This window comes from Mesocricetus auratus, unplaced genomic scaffold (assembly GCF_017639785.1).
Source record: "Mesocricetus auratus isolate SY011 unplaced genomic scaffold, BCM_Maur_2.0 contig_7294_pilon_obj, whole genome shotgun sequence".
Classification (NCBI taxonomy): domain Eukaryota; kingdom Metazoa; phylum Chordata; class Mammalia; order Rodentia; family Cricetidae; genus Mesocricetus; species Mesocricetus auratus.
This window is the reverse complement of record NW_024433801.1, coordinates 36,863-63,806: the sequence shown is the minus strand read 5'-3', so window position 1 is coordinate 63,806 and position 26,944 is coordinate 36,863. Positions and strand designations below refer to the sequence as shown.

General features: G+C 41.5%; 1 pseudogene; it reads right to left on the bottom strand.

Moving 5' to 3' along the window:
• Nucleotides 1-462: 462 nt before the first annotated feature.
• Nucleotides 463-26,664, bottom strand: LOC121138513 (annotated as a pseudogene).
• Nucleotides 26,665-26,944: the final 280 nt, after the last annotated feature.

Sequence of the window (26,944 nt, the reverse complement as noted above, 5' to 3'; positions counted from 1 at the left end):
GGAAGGCCTTTTCCAGGAACTTATTGTATCGTTTTTAGTAAACATGTTTTTACTAAACATTGTCTTACAGCTGCCTACTCCCAGGCAGAAGGGGAAGTGGGTCTCTGCTCAAGGTCTGGTGTTCCCACAACAAATGACAAAGTAAAAAGCTATTGATGAATGGTTACTATGTGGTTTTCATGACAATTAGTTTGAAACAATGTAATTATGTTTGTTTCATCACTTAATAAAGTAATAACTTCTGAATGTTAACCTCAATGCAAGTATTGTAACATTTTCTAATCAGAGCACCCATCCATATTGGTTGATACTACTTAAGACTAAGTATTGCTTAGCATGATTATAAAGAACACAAGTAACATGTTTTGCAAGAACACATAAGAAAGAAAGATGAGCTTTGTATAGTTAATGAGGTACAGAAAAGTCTGTAATTTGTAACAATTTTGAATGTCTAATAAGCTTTCACTTTGAACTAAAAATTTTCCTAGATAGGTTACCTAATGCCCCTTTATATCCTTATTCTTTAGGGTATAGATGAAGGGGTTCAGAGTAGGAGTTGCCACTCCATAGAAGAGAGCCATAAAATTTTGTAATAGAGGAGGGAGGCTGAAGATACATGCTAATGCCTGGGCCATGGAATAAAAGAACTGCTATGAGATGAGAGGAACATATCACAAAAGCCTTTGTCCTTCCCTCTGAAGATTTGATCTTAAGTACAGCATGTCTAATACCAGCATAGGAGGCAAGAATTAAACACAGAGGAACAGCTAACATAAAATGCATATGACAGAGAGAGCAAGCTCATTACTCTCTTTTTCACCACAGGCAAGTTTTTATCAGAACTGGAATCTCACACACTAAGTGATCCAGTTTATTGTGGCCACACAGTGGCAATTGCAGTGTCGCAGTAGCCTCTGAGACAGCATATGAAATTCCTGTCAGCCACACAGTGGACACTAATAGGAGGCAGGTACGCTGATTCATGATAAGGGTGTAGTGCAGAGGCCTGCAGATAGCAACATAGCAGTCAAAAGACATAAGAGCCAGGAGCACACACTCTGTACCCCCCATTATGTGGAAAAATAAAGCTGAACTACACACCTCATGTAGCTGATGGTCTTTGTGGAAAACCCTAGGTTAGTTAACATCTGAGGCACAATGCTTGTGGTGTAGCACATGTCCAGAAGGGAGAGGTTGATGAGGAAGAAATACATGAGACTGTGGAGACAGGGGTCTAATATGGACACAAGAATGATGGCAACATTTCCCATCATGGCCAGTGAATATGTTACCAGAAGAATAATGAAAAGAGGAAGCTCCAGTCAAGGACAGTCTGCAAAGCCAAGTAGAATGAACTCTTATGGATGACTTTTATTGGTTACTATCTGATTCACCTATAGTAAAGAAGTATCAAGTAAGTTAGTATTACAGGAATAGCAAAGGCTCACGATTCATTGGTTGTGACTACAGAAGACAGGGTTAGCATTCTGTGACTGAAATAACATGGAGTGTGCTTAGTACATAACTCAGTCAGTATAGAGCCCACAGAGGCCAAAAGAGGGCAAAGCATTCCTGGAACTGGAATTAATGATGATTGGGAACCTCCTTGTGAATGCTAGAAATAGAAGCCAGCTCCTCTAGAAGAGCAGTCAACATTCTCCACTCCATCAATCCAGTATCTCCAAGAATCTTAATGAGTCCCTTGTCATAAGCATTGTAACAAGCTTTTCCCACTCTTAAAATCCTTTGGTACCTGTTCCCAAATACTATGGCAAAGAGGACTTTATTTCTGTATCGTAAGATACTTTTAAGTGTTTGTTCTGTTAGCTTCCTAAAAACTATGGATAACCTAGATATCAAGAATGTATCAATGACAAAGCAGCAGATTGTAAGTCAGCATTTCTGGGCTCCACAGAAAGTACCTGACACTAAGGAGATGATACTAGATGGACACTGCACAGCTTCAGATCTGGCTGTATTAAGATAGCACCTCTAATTCTGATGATCTTCATGGGAATCTCTCTGCTGCAGAAGAAATATGAAATTGGAGCATTGTATCAATTATTATTTCCAACAATGTAACCTACACACATTATTGAATGCTGTTTACTTAACATTGCTGTCAGTTTTCAGACATGTGTGAATCATTAGCTTTTCAAAGAGCAAGTTTAGATTTAGTCTCTACAAATTGTCCCATAATTAAATTTATCTAATTCTCATATTAATATGTATTCTACCTTCCCCTTCTCCTTTCTCCTCAGATGAATGTGATTTACCTTCCAGTTTATTTATCTTTATTCTTCTGTCTTCAGATATTTTGGATTATTTCAGTTACTGTTACAATATATCATAGTACAGCTCTTGAAATTCAATGACTTTTTTCTTTATTCTTCTCTCATAAAATGCATCCTGACCTGTAAAAAGAAGCTTTATCCTTGAGAGAAAAGCCTTCCCACCAGCCTGGTTCCAGAGCCGCATCAGACCCAAATAAACACACAGGAGGCTATATTAATTATGAAGCTCTTGGTCTTGCTTGTTTCTTACTGGCTAGCTCTGACTTAAGTAATTACCCCATAATTGTTAATCTAAGTATTTCTCTTACCAGAGAATAGTTCCGGGCTTCCTACCTACCCCATGGCGTTACATCTTGACTCTCTGTATTTCTCCTTCCCAGAGTTCTCCTGGACTCCTAGTCCCACCTATCATGGTTCCCTATTGGCCCAACAGTGCTTTATTGACATACACATAGGACTTCCCCCATCATCTCCTCTTTTCTGTCTAAACAAAAAGAAAGGTCTTAACTTTAACATAGTCAATTATATATAAAAGAACAGTTATCAAGTAAGAACATAGTTACAATATTTTGTCTATCAACATTTAGCAAGATTTAAAGAAAATATCATCTATCTCATTCTTGTGAGTCCAAAGTCCTATATGTAGCTTATCTTTTATCATAACTAAGGAAAACTATAACTATCTGTCTTCAACTCTATCAAAGACCACAGAAGGATAATATATAAACACTAGGATTGACAGAGACATCTTGCTACCTGAACAGTCACCCAAAGTTCCTCTGTAACGTTGTGGCATCCATCTTCAGCCCATAGGCCACAATGTTTCCAGAAGATTTCTCAGCAAAGCAGGAAATTTCAAAACTGTCCATCTGCATTGGCAGTCATTTCTCTGTGTCCTGCAGAAAGTCTCGTAGACTCTTCCATGAAGCAGGAACCCTGTAAGACTGAGTTCAGTGGTCACTTTCCTGTGGGCCCTGCATGTCCAGATTATACAACAACAGTCAAGCAGTACAGGCAAGAGCAGTTTCTTGCCCAAATGGCTAATCTTGCCATGTTGAAAGCAAACTCCATAACAAGTTTCTTCGATGCCCATCTTCCTCTCAGACGTAATTGGTGCTGCCAGGAGCAGACATTTCTCATTGTCAAGAAAAACCCTAAACCATTTTAAATGCCATTTTCTGAAGGTCTTTGAAAGGTTTGAAGACTATCTATCTCAAATATATCTCTGTATATCTAGAAAACCTAACTTACCTAACTATAAATTCTATTATAAGTAACTATCTATAGTCTGTATTCAATTATGCATTACGTTTTAAAAGATCAGTATAAGCACAATACTTAATCAAGAGGAGAAATATACACATCACAAAACAGCCCGCCTGAGAAAATGCTGCTACCAAAAAACCTTGCTTCTCTCTGTCCTTTTGTTTCTAAAATTTCTTTATAGCTTTTGTCATTCTACATGGAAATTTATGTAAAGAGAAGCCATTTTCTTGAGAGATTTCCAATGGGCTACTGCCCTCAGCTCTGAAAAAGCTGACTCTGTTATTACACACTTCTTAGAGGTGATGGCTGTTATGGGTATACCTAAAACAATAAAAATTGACAATGCTCCAGCATGTCTCCAGTAAATTGGAACAATTTTTCAAATATTATAATATAAAACATGTAACTGGTATACCTTACAATCCCACAGGACAAGCAGTGATTGAAAGATCTAACCGAACCTTAAAAGAAATTCTTCATAAACAGCCAGGGAGAACAAAGACCCCTAAACACAGGTTACATAATGCTTTACTAACATTGAATTTTCTTAATGCTGATGAAAAAGGACAAACTGCAGCAGAAAGACACTGGACTACAGAGAAGTCTTCTGAACTGAACCAACCAGTGTATTTTAAGGATGTTATGACCTCAGTCTGGAAACCAGGATATGTGGTATGTTGGGGAAGGGGTTTTGCTTTTGTTTCCACAGGAGAAGAAAAGCTTTGGGTTCCATCAAAATTAATTAAGATTCGATCAGAACAGAAGACATCTCAGGAGGAGGAAGATAACAGCTCATCTACAAAATCATATTCTACCATGGGTAAAGTGACCTCATAAAAGGAAAGAGAAGTGTTTTGTTTTTTGTCTTCACAGGTAAACTCAACAAAGAATACTGGACATATGGATTCCTGAAGAAGAATGAATAGCTACCCTGAGGACCGTCAAACAAAGAAGAACAAGGGATTTCATGACAGCAATCTTCAACTGCTTCAGAAAGAGAATGAGGATCCACTTCCTTGACTTCACCTGATTCGACTGGAGGCATCTGAACTGCCCCACATCATCGACTCCACCTGACAAACACTATCCTGAAACTGGGTTGAAACTACATCAACCTACACAACTCCGGACCAAGGAACTGAAACAGTACATCTTCTACAATCTGGCCAGAGCTTCAGACAAGAGCTTCAATCAACACTAGAACCCCAGTCAGGAACTTCAATCAAGCATCTCCTGCCATACAGAGACTGTCTGATCTACTGAGATTTTGTTACACTAACATTTTTCTTCTCAAAGGTCCCCATGAGATTATCATCGTCCCATCTCAGCAGGAAGTAGTTTTGAGACTTCCACGCCCCCTCTCCCTACTATTGATATTATAGGATAGTTTACACCTGCTAGTGTTAGGTTTCAATTATTTTAGAGTTGGGATTGGAAGGAGGTGTTCAGATTTGGGTGTTTCTTTCAGATAAGTTTAGGTTTAGATGGGATAGATGTTTGATACATTTTGTTCATTGACACAAGTTAGTTGTTTTAAGTTTAAATATCCTTTTTAGACTAAAAGGGGAATTGTAGGAGGAAAACAATGCCGCCATTAACCATGTGACTTACTAGAGGCACATACAGATGAGGTAATAAAAGAGCTGTTTACCACACCACTAACCACACCCACTTTAGGCATGACTAAAGACTTATACGGATGGACATAAAGACGTATACGTACGTACGTAGGCGGTGAACTACGTCACTAGCCAGGCCCACTTTTGGGCATAGCTAGGGGGCGTTATGGGGGAAGGCATAAAAGACCGAAGAATGGAAGTCTTGGTCTCTTTTCCCGGATTTCGGCTTCCAGTTCGGCAGTGGAAAACTACTGGGCTCATCTGGGTTACTTGTTTGGTATCTTGTGAGTAATTTCTACAATAAATACTTACTTTCAGTAAATGTGACGTTTACCATTACAACCTCATTTGGGGCATCACCGACCACAGCCTTCCCTCCCTCCTCTCCTCACATTCCACCCCACATACCTCTTCTCTACCCCAGACCCACTGCTCCTGTTTCCCTTCAGAAAAGAGAAGGCCTTTCAGTGATATCAACCAAACATGACATAATAAGATGCAATAGGACTACACATAAACCCCTTTATCAATGCTGGATGAGTCAACCTTGTAGGAAGAAAAGGATCTTACTAGCAGGCAAGAGCATCAGAGACACCCTCATTCCCACTGTCAGGAGTTCAACAAAAAATGGATGGAACTAAAAGAAATTATACTGAGAGAGTCAACCCAGACCCAGAAAGACAAATATTGTATAGTGTTAAGAGAAGCTTTTTCTTTGCTAGCCGCTTTGGTTTATCCCCTGCCAGCCGCCTGGGCTCTGCCGCATTGTAGTCCCCAAATAAACACACAGGAGGCTATATTAATTATGAAGCTGTTGGCCTTGTTTGTTTCTTACTGGCTAGCTCTGACTTAAGTATTTACTCCATAATTGTTAATCTAAGTATGTCTCTTACCGGAGAATAGTTCGGGGCTTCCTAACCCATGGCGTCACATGTCAACTCTCCTGTGTTTCTCCTTCCCAGAGTCCTCCTGGACTCCTAGTCCCTCCTATCTTGGTTCCCTATTGGCCAGACAGTGCTTTATTGACAAATGCACAGGACTTCCCCAACAGTATAGACTTACTTAAAAATAGATATGAACTCTTATGTAAAGAATAACCCTAGTACAATCCACAGATCCAACAAATAGATTGATTCAGAGGAGAGGTCTGGTGTAGGGAACAAGGTACTGTCTGGGAAGAGTAAATAGATTTTGTGGGTGGACTGTGGGCAGGTAGGGATGGGAACAGAAGAGAGACTTTTATATTCTTATCCAGTGATTTATCACTATTTCAACTCAGAGGGATATATTCATCTAGGAGCATTTAAAATCACTGATCAGTTATAGGATGATTTGCTGATGGGATGCTGTCCATAATTCTACTTGCATTTTCATACCAGCATAACATTGATATTCAATTAGCTAACAGACATCATTTCTTTTATATTTACCGTACATTTTGGCTTTGGAGGCTAAAAACACCATGTTTATTTAGAAAACACCCTTTGTTAGACAAGAATTTTTAAGTCAGAGGAACAAAAGTATTCATATTTTGAACTTTTTATAATATCAAATGACTGACTAAAACATTAATACTTCACTCAGGTAATCAACATTCATAGTGTTTATGCAAACTTAAGGTCTTCTAAGTTTGGTTTCAGTGGTAGACTGAGAAAGAAATGTATTACAAATTAAAGTCTAGTTGTTCCTAGAGCCACAGAAATAGATACAACCAAAACTTATGAATGGCTTTTGATATGAAGCTATCTTTCTTGTATAGTAATTAGACACTGCAACCCACACTTTCCACCTTTCCTGGGGATGCATGCCTGTCAGTATAGGTATCTCTTTACTTACCTTATTTTTATGTATCCCTTTATTTAGTAAAAACTAATTATAAAGGAAGGCACTTGAATTTTTCCTTTTCAGAAGACAGAGAGACTCTAATGAAGGTGAGAGTTTAAGATTTTCTTCAGAACTCTCAGGTTTTCAGTTCATACATAGGTGTCAAAGTGGAGGGAAAGCTCAAGTTAGGAACACAATAATAGAAAACACCAAGAAGGCCTTTAAGTTATTATCTTTCTTTGCTATTTCTGAGACTCCTGGGAATATTTTCACAGACAACTCATTTACCATTTCCCTAAGTGACTAGACCTAGACAGTTCCTTGGGAATGAACTCCCTAAGGATATGCTTTTCACACACAATTAGTTACATGCTATTCTGAAGATAGGTGCCAATCTGATGCAGTGGGGTGTCTTTTGAAATAAACTGATTCCATTTCTCTACACACTGAACACTAGCTAAAATGTACACAAATATGAGCTTGTTTGAACAAATAGTTTTTCTGAGGACTTTAAATGAGAGTTTTTTTCAATTTAACCTAGAAACATACATGCTTCAAATGTCAATCCCAGCTCCCTCCCTTCTCCCTCCACCACCCCCATCCCCACCCCCAGACCAATCCCAGCATCATCCCCCAGGGAGGGTGAGGCCCTCCTTGGGGGGATCTCTAGAGTCTGTCATTTCATCTAGGGCAGGACCTAGGCCCTTCCCCATGTGTCCAGGCTGAGAGAGCATCTCTCCATGTGGAGTGGGCTCCCAAAGTTCATTCGTATGCCATGGTGAACACTAATCTACTACCCAAGGCCCCAGAGATTTCTGAGGCCTCCTAAATGAGAATTTTTTTGATATGTCAACTCATTTAGGGATATCATAAAAGCATACAGCAAAGATAATATGCAATGAAAAATGAGTTATCCACTATGAGTAAAGTAGAAATACTAAAAGAACCTTATAAATATTTTGTATTTTATCATAATAAAAAGGCAATGACATGAAAATAATCTTCCTACTACTCACTGAATAATACCTACTTTACATACTTATATTCACTTGTTAAAATTTTGTCACATGGGCCATGCAGCAGGTTGAGATTTGTCCCTCAAGAATTCATGCACAATTAATGTATATAATTGTTTTATTTTTTATTACTTTAATTTTAAATAGCTTGCTTCAAATGTCAATCCCAGTTCACTCTCCTTCCCCTCCTCCCGTACCCCCCACCATCCCCCCAGCCTCCCACCCTATCCCCACTTCCTTCCACATAGGGGATATCTAGAGTCTGTCATTTCACTCAGGGCAGGGTCCAGGCACTACCCTAAGAGTCCAGGCTGAAAGAGCATCCCTCTTTGTGTTATGGACACACAAAGTTCAATTGTATGCCAGGGATAAACACTGATCCACTGCCCAGGGCCCCATAGGTTGCCCTGGCCTCCTCAATGACTCTCACATTCAGGAGGTCTGGATCAGTCCCTTGCTGGTCTCCCAGCTGTCGGTCTGGGGTCCAAGAGCTCCCCCCTTGTTCAGATCAGCTGTCTCTGCTAGTTTTGCCAGCCCATTCTTTGCCAATTTGCTATCATTCCTCTCTCTCTGTCACTGGGTTCCATGGGTTCAGTTCAGTGATTAACTGTGGGTATCTGTCTCTGCTTCTATCAGTCACTGGATGAAGGTTCTAGGATGGCTATAGACATGAAGTTCATTATCAGGAATGGGCATTTAAGGTGGTCTCTCCACTATTGCTTAGCTTGCCAGTTGGTGTCATCCCTTTAGATCACTAGAGGTCTTAGATCTGTCTTCTAACCTATGATTCCCTCTTCCCCCTATTCTACCCCCCACTCAACCTTCCTGTTCCCCCATGAACTACTCTTCCTCTTCTCCCCCTCTCTTCTTCCCAGCTCCCCACTCCCCCACCACCACCCCTCACCTTGTTCCAAATCTGTTCAGAAGATCTTGCCTCATTCCTCTTCTCTGGGGTACCATGCATATTTCTCTTATGTTGTTTCCTGTTTCCAAGACTCTCTGTCAGTGGAAGTGCAGACTGGCACTATCCTGATCCATGCCTAAAATCCATATATGAGTGAGTACATACCATGTTTGTCTTTTTGTGACTGGGTTACCTCACTCAAGATGGATTCTTCTAGTGCCATCCATTTACCTGCGAATTTCAAGATTCCATTGTTTTTTCTGCTGAATAGTACTCCATTGTGTAAATGTACCACATTTTCTCTATCCACTCTTCGGTTGAGGGGCATCTAAGTTGCTTCCAAGTTCTGGCTATTACAAATAATGCTGCTATGAACATGGTGGAACAGACACCCTTGTTGTATAAATGGGCATCTTTTGGATATATGCCTAAGAGTGGAGTTGCTGGGTCTTGTGGTAAGTTTATTCCCATTTTTCTGAGGAATCTCCATACTGATTTCTAAAGTGGCTGTACAAGTTGGCACTCCCACCAGCAGTGGAGGAGTGTTCCCCTTTCACCACAACCTCTCCAGCATAAATTGTCGTTGGTGTTTTTGATTTTAGCCATTCTGATAGGAGTAAGATGGTATCTCAGAGTTGTTTTGATTTGCATTTCCTGGATGGTTGAGGATGTTGAGCATTTTCTCAAGTGCCTCTCAGCCATTTTAGACTCCTCTATTGAGAATTCTCTATTTAGTTCTGTAGCCCACTTTTTCATTGGATCCTTTGATATTTAGAGACTTGCTGCTTGAGTTCTTTGTAAATTTTGGAGATCAGCCCTCTGTCAGATGTGGTGTCAGTGAATATCTTTTCCCATTCTGTGGGCTGCCTTTTTGACTTGCTGACTGTATCCTTTGCCTTACAGAAGCTTCTCAGTTTCAGGAGGTACCATTTATTAATTGTTGATCTCACTGTGTGTGCTACTGGTGTTATGTTCAGGAAGCTGTCTCCTGTACCAATTCATTCAAGGGTACCAACCACTTTCTCTTTTAAGAGGTTCAGTGTGGCTGGATTTATGTTGAGGTCTTTGATCCATTTGGACTTAAGTTTTGTGCATGTCAATAGACATGGATCGACCCGCATTCTTCTGCATGCCAGCATCCAGTTATGCCAGCACCATTTGTTAAAGATGCTTTCTTTTTTCCATTGTAATTTTTAGCTTCTTTGTCAAAGATCAGGTGTTCATACATGTGGGGATTAATATCAGTGTGTTCAATTCGATTCCATTGGTCTACCTGTCTATTTTTGTGCCAATACCAACCTGTTTTCAGGTCTATAGCTCTATAATAGAGCTTGAAGTCAGGGATGGTAATGCCTCCAGATGTTGCCTTGTTGAACTGGGTTGTTTTGGCTATCCTGGGTCTTCTGTTTTTCCATACAAAATTGATTATTGTTCTTTCAAGATATGTGAAGAATTGTGCTGGTATTTTAATGGGAATTGCATTTAATCTGTAGATTGCTTTTGGCAGGATTGCCATTTTACCTCATTGATCCTACCTATCCAAGAGCATGGGAAATCTTTCCATTTTCTGAGGGCTTCTTTTTCTTTAAAGACTCAAAGTTCTTGCAATACAGGTCTTTCACTTGTTTGGTTAGTGTTACCCTAAGGTATTTTATGTTGTTTGTGGCAATTGTAAAGGGTGATGTTTCTCTGATTTCTTTCTCAGCCATTTTATCATCTGTATATAGTAGGGCTACTGATTTTCTTGAGTTGATCTTGTAGCCTGCCACTTTGCTGAAGGTGTTAATCAGCTGTAAGAGTTCCCTGGTAGAGTTCTTTGGGTCATTTATTTAAACTATCATATCATCTGCAAATAGTGAAACTTTGACCTCTTCCTTTCCAATTTGTATCCCCTTGATCTCTTTTTGTTGTCATATGACTCTGGCTAGAACTTCAAGTACAATATTGAAAAGGTATGGAGAGAGTGGACAGCGTTGTCTTGTTCCTGATTTTAGTGGAATTGTGTTGAGTTTCTGTCCATTTAGTTTGATGTTGGCTGTTGGTTTGCTGTATATAGCTTTTATTATGTTTAGGTATGTTCCTGTTATCCCAGATCTCTCCAAGACCTTTATCATGAAGGGGTGTTGGATTTTGTCAAAGGCTTTTTCAGCATCTAATAAGATGATCATATGATTTTTGTTTTTCAGCTTGTTTATATGGTAGATTACATTGATGGATTTTCGTATGTTGAACCATCCCTGCATCCCTGGGATGAAACCTACTTGATCGTGGTGAATGATTGTTTTGATGTGTTCTTGGATCCAATTTGCCAGTATTTTATTGAGTATTTTTGCATCAATGTTCATGAGGGATATTGGTCTGAAGTTCTCTTTCTTAGTTGTGTCTTTGTGTGGCTTGAGGATCAAGGTTATTGAAGCCTTGTAGAAAGAGTTTGGCAAAGACCCTTCTGCTTCTATTGCATGGAATAATTTGAGAAGAACTGGTATAAGCTGTTCTTTGCATTTCTGGTAGAATTCTGCACTGAAGCCATCTGAACCTGGGCTTTTTTTGGTTGGGAGACTTTTGATGACTGCTTCTATTTCCATAGGGGTTATAGGTATATTTAAATTGCTTATCTGTTCTTGATTTAATTTTGGCAAGTAATAGCTATCCAGGAAGTCGTCCATTTCCTTTAAATTTTCAAATTTTGTGGAGTACAAGTTTTCAAAGTATGACCTGATGATTCTCTGAATTTCCTCTGAGTCCATTGTTATGTCCTCCTTTTCATTTCTGATTTTGTTAATTTGCATGTTCATACTCTGCTGTTTGGTAAGTTTGGACAAAGGTTTGTCTATCTTGTTGATTTTCTCAAAGAACCAACTCTTTGTTGCATCATTCTTTGTATTGTTTTCCTAGTTTCTGCTTTATTGATTTCAGCCCTCAATTTGATTATTTTATGGTGTCTACTCCTCCTGGGGGAGTTTGCTTCTTTGGGTTCCAGAGCTTTCAGCTGTGCTGTTAATTCCCTAGTATAACTATTTTCCAGTTTCTTCATGTGGGCACTTAGTGCTACGAACTTTCCCTGTAGCACTGCTTTCAAAGTGTCCCATAGGTTTGGGTATGTTGTGTCTTCATTCTCATTGAATTCTAGGAAGTCTTTAATTTCTTTTTTATTTCTTCTTTGACCCAGGAATGGTGCAGTTGTGCATTATTCAATTTCCATGAGTTTGTAGGGTTTCTGCAATTCTAATTTTAACACATGGTAGTCTGATAAGATGCATGGAGTTATTCCAATTTTTTGTAGATGCTGAGGTTTGATATATTGCCAAGTATGTGGCCTATTTTTGAGAAGGGTCCATGTGGTGGTGAGAAGAAGTTATATTCTTTTTTATGTGGATGAAATGTTCTATAGATGTCTGTTAATCCCAGTTGGGTCATTACTTCTGTTAGACCCTTTGCTTCTTTGTTGAGTTTCTGTCTGGTATTCCTGTCTAGTGGTGAGAGTGGGGTGTTGAAATCTCCCACTATAAGTGTGTGGGGCTTTATATGTGATTTAAATTTTAGTAATGTTTCTTTTATGAACGTGAATGCCTTTGTGTTCAGAATAGAAGCTTCATCTTGGTGGATTTCGCCTGTGATGAGTATGTAATGACCTCCTTCATCTCTTTTGATTGATTTTATTTTAAAGTCTAATTTTTTAGATATTACATTGCTACCTCTGCTTGTTTTTCTTCCATTTCCTGCCTTTTTTGGTTTGTTTTTTCTTCCATTTCCTGCCTTTTTTGGTTTGTTTTTCTTCCATTTCTTGCATATTTGTTTTGTTTTTGTTCTTCCATTTCTTGCATTTTTTGGTTTCTTTTTTCTTCCATTTCTTGCATTTTTTTGGTTTGTTTTTTCATCCATTTCTTTGAGGGATTTTCCTATATCCTCTTTTAGGGCCCCTGTCATTTTCATGAAGTTGTTTTTAAGGTCATTCTCTTCTGCTTCATTTGCATTGGAATGTTGGAGTCTTACTGGTGTGGAGTCTCTAGAATCTGACAGTGTCATATTTGTTTTTCTGTTGCTGGGTGTGTTTTTGTATTGTCTCTTTCCCATCTCTTCTTCTGGTAGGTGCAGAAAGAGCCCCTTATTGGTCTGGTGGTTAGGGGACCAGAGTTCCCTTTTGGTGGGTGCTAGCAAGTCTAATACTCTGGTAGTTCTTCTATTCCTCGTCCTAGTTCTGGTCCCATGGGTGGAGAAGAAGACCAGGAATCTGGGGTGCTTAGCCTCCCACCTGGTCCCCTGGTCCCTTTGGTGGAAGAGAAGACCTGGGATCTGGGGTGCTTGGCTCCCGCCAGGATGGGAAGCTCTTTTACATCTTTTTTGTATGAGCTTGATATCAGGTGCTAGGAAAGAACTATGGAAGAGAAAAGCCAATTCATGTAAACAATTTGGTAAAAACTTCATACATGTATTCAGTTTCAATAAAAAAATTGTTTCATGTGAAAGTGGGTTGTTAATGAGTTCATGAGACCCAAGATAAATGATTAATGGGTGTTTTACTGAGGAACAACTTACACAGACAATAATAAAGAATTGCTGTGGCATTCCTGCTCAGGAAGATATGGTCTTTGCCCTTCTGAATGCAATTTGCAACCCAAGAGAGACAGAGAGAGAGAAACGGAGAGAGAACCCACCCATTGCTTTTCCACCTTTGGGTTAGGTAGACAGAACTAAAGGCACAGCATGGGAGACTCCAGAAAATCCCTCCCATCTGACTGGCAGGGTCCACTAGAGGCTCTGATTGGCTGGTGAGGCCTGAGTGATAGGACCAGATGAGCAGAGGACACACAGAACAGTGGTGCAATCTGAGCAAAGAATTCCTGTGTGGCCCCAGGGGAACAGAAAACCAGAATCCAAGAGGTGAATCCTGAGGTGGGGGCTTTTACCACCCCACCACCCACTCCTCCCAATCCTCTGTGCTTGGGCTGTTTAGGGGCAGATTCTGAACTGATGTGACTGCAGGTGAAGACCCATCATTTGCATCTTGAGGGCAGGGTTTGGAACGGGCAACCAAACATTCCAACCTCTCTGCATAGATATAGAAGCTGCTAGGTCTTCCACCTAAACAACCTAGACTCCCTGGGTAGAGGGGATTTCCATTTAATTTTGGCTTCTTCCAGCTAGAAAGGGATGGTGTGGGAAGGGATGAGTCAGGACTAGGGGCTCCCATTCAGTAGGAGGTAAGGGTGGAGAATTATTCCCTTAGCTGACATCCTGTAGACTTCAGGCATCGGTTCCTTGAGGAGGCAGAGAATGCAGGTTGGGTTAACCTTCTGCCATATCAGGGAGGTGTGGGTGGAGAGAGGCTGCTGCTAGTCCAGGTGGTGTTTGGTAGCACTGATCCAATCCCAGCCCTCAGGGTGCCAAGGGCAGGCCCTCCCCTGGAGTCACCTCAGTTCAGACTCAGCAATTAAAAAGCCAGGCACTGGCCCCCAGAGAAGGGGAAAGGGAAAAGAGCTACTGAACAAATTGCAAGCATGGGGGGAGGGGAGAATGAGTTAGGAGAATGAGGAGGGGAGAAGAGGAGGAAGGAGGAGGACATGAGGGAGCAGGAAGATTGAGGCAGGGGAAGAATAGAGAAAGAGAACGAGAAAAGAGAGACCATAATAGAGGGAGCCATTATAGGTTTAAAGAGAAATATTGCACTACAGAAATGTCCAGAGATCCACAAGGATGACCCTAACAGTCTAAGCAATAGTGAAGAGGCTACCTTAAATGCCCTTCCCCAATAATGAGATTGATGCCATCCTAGAGCCTTCATCTAGTAGCTGATGGAAGCAGAAGCAGAATTCACAGTTAAACACTGAGCTGAACTCCCAGAATGCAGTTGCAGAGAGGGAGGAGTGATGAGCAAAGGGGTCAATACCAGGCTGGAGAAACCCACAGAGACAGCTGACCTGAACAAGGGAGAGCTCATGGACCCCAGACTGACAGCTGGGAAACCAGCATAGGATGAAAGCAGGCCCCCTAAACATAGGTGTGAGCTAGGAGCACTGGGCAGTCTCTGGGGCCTCTTATGGTGGAACCAGTATTTATCTCTACTGCACAAATGGACTTTTTGAGCTCATTCCGCATGGAGGGAAACTCTCTCAGCCTAGATGCATGTGGGAAGGCCTAGTCCCTGCCCCACTTGACAAATTTTGATGTTCCCTCAAGGAAGACCACACCATCCCTGGGGAGTGGATGGGGTTGGGGGTGGGACAAGGGTTTGTTGAGGGACATGGGAGGATGGGAGGTAGAGGGATGCTGGGAATGATATGTAAAATTAGATAGTTTCTAATTTAAATAGAATTTATAAAGTAAAAATAAAAGGAATAGGGGAGACTGGGTGGTAAATACCAGAGCTAACAATTGCTAGGGCCAGAGCCCTGAAGGACTGGAGATTAGGGGAAGACCCAGAACCTGCTGAGGCACTTGCAGAGGGCAGAAGACATACAGAATGGGGGTAGAGGAAGGTAGCTTTAAATTCCATCTAAGGCCACATGACCACTTGCAGAAATGACAGTGCTTCTGTTGTATTTTGTGAATAATATATTCGTACAGATATTTGAATGTGTTCAGGCATCTGCACTGGCCTGCTCTTGGGGTTGACAGGACACGCCCTCAGCTGCAGCCACTGAGAGCATTGCCTGTGCACATCCACTACGTTGCCTTTTAAAAGGGCCCTGATCCCTCAGCCATAAATGGAGCCTCTGGTAGTGGATCAGTATTTATCCCTGGTCTACAAATGGATTTTGGGAGCCCACTCCACCTGGAGGGATGCACTGTCAGCCTGGATGCATGTGGGAAGTCCTGGCCCCTGCCCCAGATGACATGGCAGACTTTGGATATCCCCTATGGAGTGCCTCACCCTCCCTGGGAGTGGAGAGAAGATGGGATCGGAGGTTGGTGGGGGGCAGGAGAGGAGAGGAGGGAGAGGAACCTGGGATTGACATATGAAGCAGACTTGTTTTTAAAAAATAGAATAGCAATGAAATAAAATAAAAGGGACCCAACCACCTTGTACCTCTCCAATTCTCTCTCTCTCTCTCTCTCTCTCTCTCTCTCTCTCTCTCTCTCTCTCTCTCTCTCCTGCTACTCTGTCTTTCTCTCTCTCCTGCTACTCTATCTTTCTCTCTCTCACCCTGTTTCCTCCTCTCTCTTTCCTTGCCTCTCTTCTCTTCTGCCATTCCTACCCCTGAGACCAGTCTCCCCTCTCCCCTTTCCCATTCTCTTCACCCCAGTAAAAGTCACATGATATCTCTCTCACATGATGCATTCTTAAATTTCAACAGTATTTTCCTTCACATTCCTTATCACATGTGGTAGCATCAATTAAGAGATTATTAGTGGTTATCAGATGTCAGTTTGAGAAATGAGGAAGATGTCCCCAAGGGACATTGCCACTATTCTAAATATATAAAACATTTGTGATTGTATGTGGGATTGTTATGTTAAGTTTAGGCATAACTATGACCTGTTTCTTGTTTTTCATTTGGAGATTAACCATGACATAAGATGATATGATTGTGTGTCAAGTTGACAAGGGATGGACTGTGATGCCTATTCTTGGTTGTCGACTTGACTATATTTGGAATGAACTAGAATTCTAAATGGAGGGCAGAGTTGTGATCTGAAACCTGAGGCAGGAAGAAAACCTGTCTTTGATCCAGATCCTGAGGCAGGAAGAAAACCTGTCTTTGATCCAGATCCTGAGGCTGGATGACAGATGCCTGTCATCCATACCTTGAGGCTGTTAGGCACACCTTTAATTTAAGATACACTTAATGCTGGAAGGACAATGGAAGAAGGAAGCTTGTGTGTTAGTTCATTGTCTGCTTTCCCTCCCCTTGTCAGCATGTCCATTCCTTCACAGACATTGAAGCCTACTTCTTTGGGATTCCATCATTTAAAAAAAATATAAAAACTCTGAGACATAATGCTTTGTGGGACAGAGCAACTCTAGATTTTTCAAGTTTCCATTCAATGCTTGCCATTTTTGGACTGCAGCCTACAAGGCATTCCAATAAATCCCCATACACACATATGTACATAGATAGACAGTCAGATTGTAGATAAATAGCTAGGTCAAATAGCTAGATGATAGATATAGATAAATAGATGGGTAGACATAGATAGATATAGATAGATAGATGACAGATGGTAGATAGATGACATATACATACATACATATGATAGATAGATATTGGTGACAGATAGATGAGATAGATATTGATAGATGATAGATGATAGACATAGGTAGATATAGATAGACAGATACAGACAGAGATAGATATATGTAAGAGAGATGGATAGATAGATGATAGACAGAGTTAGACAGATCAATGACAGATGAGAGATGATAGATATAGACAGATGGTAGACAGAGACAGATATAAATGATAGATGGATAAAGATAGATGACAGTTGATAGATATAGATAGATGATAGGTAGATAGATAGATAGATAGATAGATAGATAGATGGAGAAAGAGATTCTATTCTTAATTTCTGTGACTCTAGAGAATCCTGACTAATACTGTGGGATTTCCAGTCAAATAAATTTCTATAGTAATTTTGGATTTATACTCTAACTACACATCAGAAATACCTTTACCAAATACTTTAATACCACAATACATAAATTTGCATATATAAAGCTAAAGAATAAGGGAGACAGTGAATCATAGGGTTGGGTGTTGTTTCTGAGGAGAAATTTCTGAAATAATAAGAGTCATTAGATAAATGGCTAAATTTGATTACTTGTTTGTCAAATTGATAGATAATTGCTACTTAGTATAAAACTACTTGTTTATTGATTTAATCATATAGGCATTCATTTTGGAAACTTATTAAAGTTTAAAAAGGAAAAACCATCATCAAAGTTCCAATAAAGGAAAGAGAAAGTAAACTCTATCTCCAGTTGTAAAGCCACCAATTACAATTATAGTTAAAGGACTGAATAATGGAGATGGAGAGATGGTGCAGCAGTTAAGAACACTGCTCTTCCAGAGGACCTAGATTCAATTCTCAGCAATCACATAGTAGCTCACAACTGTATTTAGCTACAGTTCTAGGGGACCTGACACCCTCACACAGACATGCATGTAGGCCAAACACCAATGCACATAAAATAAAAATAAACAGCATTGAATGAAATTTAACATCACCTTCTAAAAGGAGATAACTTATTCCAGTGGCATCCTGATTTGATGAATTTCCCAGAGTTATGTTTGTACACTACCAACACCTGGCTATGTAGGTTTGTTTTTGTTTTTGTTTTGTATTGATTTTTTAAGAACCTGAGACATGTCTGATCCTGGCAGCACCAATATACCTCAGAGAACATAATGAGCATTAATGAAACTCCACATAGGTTTTATATTTTTTATAGCAAAACTAAGCCACTGGACAAGAAAATGCTCTTGCCTCAACTGCAAACAGTATGCTGTCCAAATTGGGCCAGCAGGACACAAAACAGTGAGTTCCAAACCTATCTAATACAAGGTGGGACAGCCCTTCAAAAATATCGCCTCTTAGAAAAGTCTGTCAGATATGCTAGGCCGGTAGGCCAAAGATGAATGAGCCGATGTTACAGAGGATCCTTGGGTGACTCTGCAAGCAGCCAGCAGTTTCTGTCATTACTCCAAATTTTTGGAAGTCTCTTGCTTATACTTCTTTGTTACTTGGGTGATGTTATTCCCTTCTTGCGTCTCTGATGGATTTGAAGACTTTATAGCTACAGTTGCAGTTTTTGTTCATCAGTTTCAGAAAATATATTCACTTAAGAAATATAAAGTGTATAAGGTTGAGAAACAGGAAAAGATAGTTTTGATAATGCTCTGAGCATTGGGAGCAGGGAGCTGTGTGTAGAAACATCTTTGTAGTGAACTTCAGCTTGCTTTTGGTGCACCCGTGGAAAGCAGGTCACCAAACTTGAAAGGGACTAGTTTCTTCAGTACCTTCTAGAGGTTCAGTACTTTGCATTTATACTTTACATGTGAGATTAATTTATTGTTAATTATGTAGAGGTTGTAAAAGGCATCTCATGGATAACTCTTGACTAATAAACTGTGATGCAGAAGAGTAAATGTGGTAATACAAAGGAATCACAATTGCTTAGGAGATTAAGTCTCACAAAGCAGAATTTAGCTGAGGGAGGGCTGCCTCTAAAACAGCATATATAGGCCTGTTAGATAACAGGATGGGAGGATACACATTTGTTCTCCAGGATTTTCCAGATATTTGGCTCCAAACCATTACAAATGAGCCACCCCTGATTTACAACCAGCCATGAAGCTCATCCCCATATCAAAGAACAGGCCTCTAACAAGGCATCCTCCCTAGTCACATGCAAAATACAATGCTAATCTGAAATACCTTTATAGCTCAGAAAGTCCCTTTGTGCCTGGGAATGAACTTCACTGAATCTCACCATGGTGGCTGTTGGTAGCAGAAAGCTGAAAGCATCCTAATCCTGTATTGCTGAAGGATGATGCCCATAGCCTCCTTTATCAGTTTCTAAACTATCTGTGACATTTGTCAGAAACCTGACAGTGGAATGTTGTAACGTGTAGTCTTCTCACCAGCTGCTTGGGCCCTGCTGAGCTGTCTGAGCACCCAAATAACATGCAGGATGCAATATTAATTATGAAGCTGTTGGCTGTTTGCTTTGTTTCTCACTGGCTTGCTCTGACTTAAGCATTTAACCCATCATTGCTGATCTGAGTATTTCCACGTCTCTTACCGGAGGAAGGGTCCAAGCATTTTACTTCTCCCACGTCCTACTAGGTGACTCCCTGTGCTTCTCTTTCCCAGAATCCTCCTCAACTCCTAGTCCCACCTATCTTTCTTTTCTGTTGGCCAACAGTGCTTTATTCAATTAACAGATAGACAACATACACACAGGACTTCCCACATCAGAATGTAATATCCAGAACTTCTAGAAACCAGATCTTCAGCCTGGCATTGGTGTTGCACACCTTTAATCCCAGCCCTCGGGAGGCAGAGGCAGGCAGATCTATGTGAGTTCAAGGCCAGCCTGGTCTACAGAGAGAGTTCCAGGACAGCCTCTAAAGCCACAGATAAACCCTGTCTTGAAAAACAAAACAAAACAAAAACAAATAGACCTTCTGTTTCCCAATCTGTCTTCTCACTGCACAACAAAAGCAACCCCTGTGTATGCACATAGACAGTGACATCACCAGCTCATCGTCTCCCATGCCAGGATGGCAGAGCCTCCCCCTTCCCAGGGAATCCACACTCAACAGAGCTCAGAGGCCAAGGGCCACTGCCCAGGTCAACACAGGGACCATCAGAACCTCAATCTGGATCAAGGTCCATCCCAGTTCAAGCAATCCAGATTCTTTTGTTTTTTGTTTTGTTTGTTTGGTTGTTTTTTGGGGGGGTTTCAAAACAGAGTTTCTCTGTATTGTATTGGATCCTGTGCTGGAACTCACTCTGTAGACCCAGATAGCCTCGAACTCACAGAGATGCGCCTGCCTCTGGGGTTCTGGGGTTAAAGGCATGCACCACTGACACCCGGCTTGAAGTCCAGATTCTGATAGCTCAGTCACCCTGCTCTTCTTGGACTGGGGACAGTGGCCCTCACACTCTCTATGGCATGGCTTGTGGTCTCCCTCACAGCTCCCCACAGGAGAACAAGAGGAGAATCCTGGAAAGAACCCATGAGCCACCACTCACTGGTGCTCCTGATGGCTAAGTCCTCCCAAAGCTGATCATTAGTTAAGAGCACCCTGCTGGGCTTCAGGACATCAGTAGTCACCTTACTGTGAGAGTAGAGATCAAGTGACTCAGACCACAGAGGCCCTCCCAGCTTTGTCCTTCCACGCTACAGTCAGATAGGTTACTGATTTGGACATTTTAAAAAATTAATTAATTAAATTTTTTATTATTTTATTTATTATGTATACAGTGTTCTGTCTGCATGTGCACCTGCAGGCCAGAAGATGGCGCCAGATCTCATTGTAAATGGTTGTGAGCTGCCATGGGGTTGCCGTGAATTGAACCCAGGGCCCCGTGAAGACCAGCCAGTGCTTTTAGCCACTGAGCCATCTCTCCAGACCTGGAAAAATTCTTAGTTTAGTAAAAGCCTCCAATCTCCCAGAGTACTTCCTGTTCCCCTTACAAGGCACAGGGTCCTGCATGCACACACTCAATTAGACACTCAATGTCCAGCACAGCCAACTCTTTCTTCATAGCTGGGAAGTCCTGCATCCAAGCACAGGTCACATTAAAGCAGCCTCTGTTGTTAAACAAAAAGAGGTCATGGATGAGAACACAAGGAAGGGGCTATGGGAGGCACTGGAGGCAGAAAAGAGACTGTGGAAATAATGTAATTATAATCACAAAAATTATGTTAGAAAGTTGAAACAGGTGGCTGGAGAAATGGCTCAGATGTTAAGAGCCCTGGCTGCTCTTCCAAGGGTCCTGAGTTCAATTCCCAGCAGCCTCCTGATGGCTCACAACCATCTGTAATGAGATCTGGTGCCCTCTACTGGCCTGCAGTTGCACATGTAGGTAGAACACTGTACATAATAAATAAATAAATACTTTAAAGAAATGTCGAAACAGAGTTTATGGCCATGTGTTCCAGAGACTAGGGAATTTGTATTACAGCACACTAAGTACTGCTCACACTGTTTCTCTCAGGGCTTTCATCTTAAACCTAGAGAAATTACAGTTATGTTAGGCAGGACAACACCATTTTATCCAATTCTTCTATCTATGGTGAAATGGTATAACTACAGAAATTCTGTTCTTTATCTACATTCTTGATTGCCTGGTCCAGGAAACTGAGAAATGGCCAGTCAGGACATTTATGGAACACCTAAAATTGATTACCTGACTCCACATGGCTAAGGTCAGTGACTGTCACAGCAGGAAATCTTTCTCTCTTCTTGTCCCTCTCTTTCTGTGCTGTGACAACACCTGCTTTACAGTTGGTGAATGAAATTATTACACAGGTTCCCACTTCATTTGTAGATTCACAATAAAATCTAGAGAACTTGGAGGATATTCATTTAGTCATTATTTTTCCTTCCCAGAGATCAGTCAAGGCCCAGCCTGGAAGGAGCTGCATGATTGTCTTTCCAGCTCTCAGCAGCAGAAGCAGGATTAGGTGTTCAAAGCAATTCTGAGTTATACAGTGTGGGGCAAGCCTCAGCTACAGGAGACATTGAGCAAAACTAGTGGTTCCCATCCTTCCTAATGCTGTGACCCTTTAAAACAGTTCCTCATGATGTGGTGACCCCAACCATAAAATTATTTTCAGTGCTACTTCAAAACTATAATTTTGCTGGTAAGTTTTGTAATAGAAATATCTTTTTTTCTGGTGGTCTTAGGCCAGTCTTGTGATAGGGTCATTTAATTCCCCAAAGGGAGCTGTGGCAACATAGGTTGAGAATCACTGCTCTAAACTGATACATATGAATAAATAAATAATAAAAGCAATTAAGAGAAAATGAAATGAAATTCTTAAAGCAGGAAACAGTGGAAAAAAGAAACAAGAGGTATTATGGCAGCAATGCATTCAAAGAAAATGAAAATTTAAAAAATCAATAATTGATTTTTAAAAGATTTTAATTTATTTATTATTTATTACATATACAGTGCTCTGCCTACATGCCAGAAGAGGGCATCAGATTGAATTGTAGATGGTTGTGAGCCACCATGTGGTTGCTGGGAATTGAACTCTGGACCTCTAGAAGAGCAGTCAGTGCTCTTAACCTCTGAGCCACCTCTCCAGCCCCAATAATTGATTTTTTTAAGGAGACCAAAAGAATTGAAAGAACACTGATACTGACTTTGAAACAGAGAAGGCACTTTCTTGGTAGGGAGAGAATGCCATTAACAAGGCATCGTATGATGTTGTCCCATGTAAAGTGTTTGCTACTCAGTGCTGTAAGCTGACACATGGAGTTACAGCCAATGGGCTGTGCCTCAAGCCTCTGAGCTGACTTCACTGTGTCAACCAGGATTGCACACACACATCTGTATAAGGGAGCTGCCTAATTGCAAATTCAATATTCATTGGCTCAAGATAACCTTTCCCAGCTGTACAACCACAATATTCTGTGTCCATTCACATGACATGAATTAAAACATGCTGGGAAATTACAAAAATAAGCCAGATACCATAGTCAGGTCCTTTTTAATATTGGTGACTCCAGCAGCTGATTTCCTGCCCTGTTCCCTTGCAATGTAAACAATAACTATTCCTCCTGTTTTGGTCTGAAGGCAGAAGTAATGCTCCCCATGGGAATCCTTTTCCTGTGACTGCTTTGGATAGCAGACTACAGTCTCAAAAGAACAATTTTAAAACTCAGAGGTGAGCTGGGCTCACACCTGTAATCTCATCAGTCAGAAAGCAGAGGTAGGGGGATCTCTGTGAGTTCAAGGCCAGCCAGTTATACAGATTGAGTTCCAGGACAACCCCCAAAGCAATACAGAGAATCCCTGTCTCCAAAACAACAACAGCAACAAAATAACAATAACAACAACAACAAAAAGCCCCCTGAGGTTGTACAGTCATTTAATTTAATAATTTTGGAAGTGTAATATAGAGAACAGCAAGGTCAATGTCCTGGAAAGCAACAGTCTGGAATCAAAGTCACCTAAGTCAACATAAGACTTTGTCTCAGAAATGTATTTTCTAACGAGATGGAAATGCAGCCATCCTAAAATTACTGTGCATCCCCAGGGAAAAATCACTTTACACACTTGGGACATTAATAAAGAAAAATCTCTTTAATGATAGCATGCATCCATCTCTAGCTAAAGCTCCAAGAGGAGCCATCTTAGACACACTTGCATTCCATGTATGCCATCGTCCTTAAGTGTCTTTTAGGTTCATGCTCCAGGTTACAATTGATTTTCAAATATTTGTCACCTGATGTACTATTGCCCATGAGGCAGAACTATGCTATTCTCAAGAAGAAAACTGGAACTTTATGGTTCACGAGGCCTTAAGGTTGCTTATGCCCTGTAATGCCTCCTTGAGCAGCTTCTTTGGGGATGAGCCTTGTGTCTGGTTGTAAATCAGGGGAATCTTCTTTGCAATGGTTTAGGGCCAAATGCCACAATCTCTGTTAACCTCAGAACAAAGCTGCTTTTGCCTCTGAGCAGGCTGATTCAGGAGAACGTCACAGCTGCTTCCATGCAACACCATAAGGAGTTCATTGTAACTGGCCCTGGCTGCTGTCTGTCTCGGGGCTGTCACACCCCTGTAGAAAATTCCATCCCTTTTGTTTCCTAACTTGTTAAAAATTTAATTATATGGGTGTTTTCCCCACATCTGTCTGTGCACAGTACTTACAGAGGCAGGAAGAAGGCAGGAGATGTCTGGGACTGGAGTTACAGCAAATGGTTAACTGGCATGAGTTCTGGAAATGGAACCTGGGTCCTCTGTAACAACGCCAAGTGCTCTGTATTGCTGAGCCATCTCTCTAGTGCATCTTTTTATTTAAAAGTTATTTCCACAAACTGATAACTAGAATGTATTACACCAATTTCCGCTTTTATCTCTTGATTCATTCCTTCCAACTCTTCCAACTGCTTCCTTGGTATGTGTGGGTGAAGAAGTAGACTGAAATACATGGATACAACATGTTGTTTTCTTTTTTGTTTTTGTTTTTCCCCCAAGACAGGGTTTCTCTGTATTGTTTTGGAGCCTGTCCTGGAACTCGCTCTGTAGACCAGGCTGGCCTGGAACCCACAGAGATACGCCTGCCTCTGCCTCCTGAGTGCTGGGATTAAACGTGCGCACACGCTCGCGTCCGGTGCCCGGCTCACCTCCATCATTTTTTGTGGGTTGTACATATGTGGATGATCGCCTTACCGTGTTTTGTTGCATAAACAGGGAGCTCATCGCTAATCAGCATCTGGTGCCTGACCCTGACCAGGCTGCCTTGGACAGGAAACATAATCAATAGAAAACATGCCAGGTGGTGGTGGTGCACACGTTTAATCCCGGCACATGGGAGTCACAGGCAGTCGGATCTCTGTGAGCTCGAGGCCAGCACAGTCTACAGAGCGAGTTGTGGGACGGCCAGAGCTGTTACACAGAGAAACTGTGTCTCAGAAAATCAAACAAACAAATAAAAAGTAGAAAACTGCGTGTAACTCACGTGTCTAGAGAAGCTCATTCTGCGTGTAACTCACGTGTCGGGGGCTCTGACACGCATACAGCTTCCATTCTTCAGTGTACAGAGAAGCTCACTGCTGCGTGTAACTCACGTCATTCATCGCATGTAAAGAAGCTCACTGCCGCGTGTAACTCACATGTCAGGGACTCTGACACCGTCTCCTGGACTCCCCGGCCATGATAAGAAACACAGACACACATACATGCATACATACATACTTGCTTACATACATACATACACACGCTACATAATCTACACACAGTCAGACATGTCTACATACATATACATACTTGCCGTGTGTTGTGTGAATCAGAGCGTGTCTGTGTGTGTAACCATGGATGACACGGGTGTCCCTGCCATGTGTGAATCATGCGCGTGTGTGCAGGCGTCTGTGTGTGTGATAATAAAAATAACAGCAAAACCAATAAGACAATCAATAATAATAATAAAACACAAATGGCACAAATAATAACAATAATAATTGCAAAGCAATAATAACAATTAGTAACAATAATAATCAACAATAATGATAACGAATAATAATTAGTAAATAACAATAATTAATAATATCAATAATGAAATAATCAATCATCATAATAACAATAATAAGAATTAATAACACTAATGATAATGATTGATAATAACAATAATAATCAATAATAATAATGAATAACAGCAACAATAACAAATAGTAAAAATAATAACAAAATTAATAATAACAAATAACAAAAATAACAATAATAAAAACAACAACAACGACGGATAACAATAATAACGAGTAACAATAATAATAACTAGTAAAAATGATAACAATAATAAAATAATAATGAAACAATCAATAATAATAAAGAATAACAATAAGAATTAATAACACTAATAACAATGGGGGTTGCATAGTCTAGAGGGAACTGGGGGAGGAGCTGGGGGTGAACAAATGACCTGGGGTGAATTAGTGAAGCTGAAGTGAGGCCAAGCTCAGACCCCGCCCCTCCCTCCCCGGCCCCGCCCCCTTGGCCCCTGGCCCCGCCCCATAACCCCGGCCCTGTGCCCTTGGTCAGCTCCCTGTGACTTCGCCCCTATGACCTTGGCCCCAGCGCTCCATGCCTCCTGTGTCCGTGGCCCTGCCCCCTAACCCTGGACAGCTCCCTACTGTCTCTGGCCCCACCCTTAAAGGTGCTGTGACTCCTCCCCCTGCATCTCTGGCCCTGCCCCATCACTGTGACCCTGCCCCTCTTTCCCAGCCCCACCCATGTCCCTGTGACTCCGCCCCTGAGTCTCTGGTCCCGGCCATGTCCCTATGACTCCGCCCCTACGCATCTAGCCCCGCCTCTGATTTACATAAAATAAATAATGGGAGAAAACCCGTTTTCCTCTGTGCATTCTCGGGGGGGCGTGGCCCAGGCAGAGTCACAGGGAGATCCTACGGCAGGGGCGGGGTCACGGCGTCCCACGGCGGGGGCGGGGCCGGCATGGCGAGCACAGGGACGACAAACAACAGTGATAGCGGCAATAACAGCAGTAATAATAACTGACGAAAACAACGACAGCCACGGTAATAGCGGTAATAACAGCCATGACGTCATCGCCGCCGTCACCTGACGTCTCCACGCCCCACAGTCACCTGACGACGTCCCCAGCGCCCTACCACAGCCTGCTTCCTGTCCGGCCCCGGGCGGACACACTGGGGCTCATTTGCATATTAATGATCGGACACCGAACGCCGGTCGGGGGTCTCATATGCATATTCATGACGGCAACCGGGTCTGGGGTCTCATTTGCCTCAGTCTCGGATCCCAGAAGTCCCGCCCGCTTCCCTTTGATGGACAGGGTCCTCTCTACGGTTGATGGACAGGAA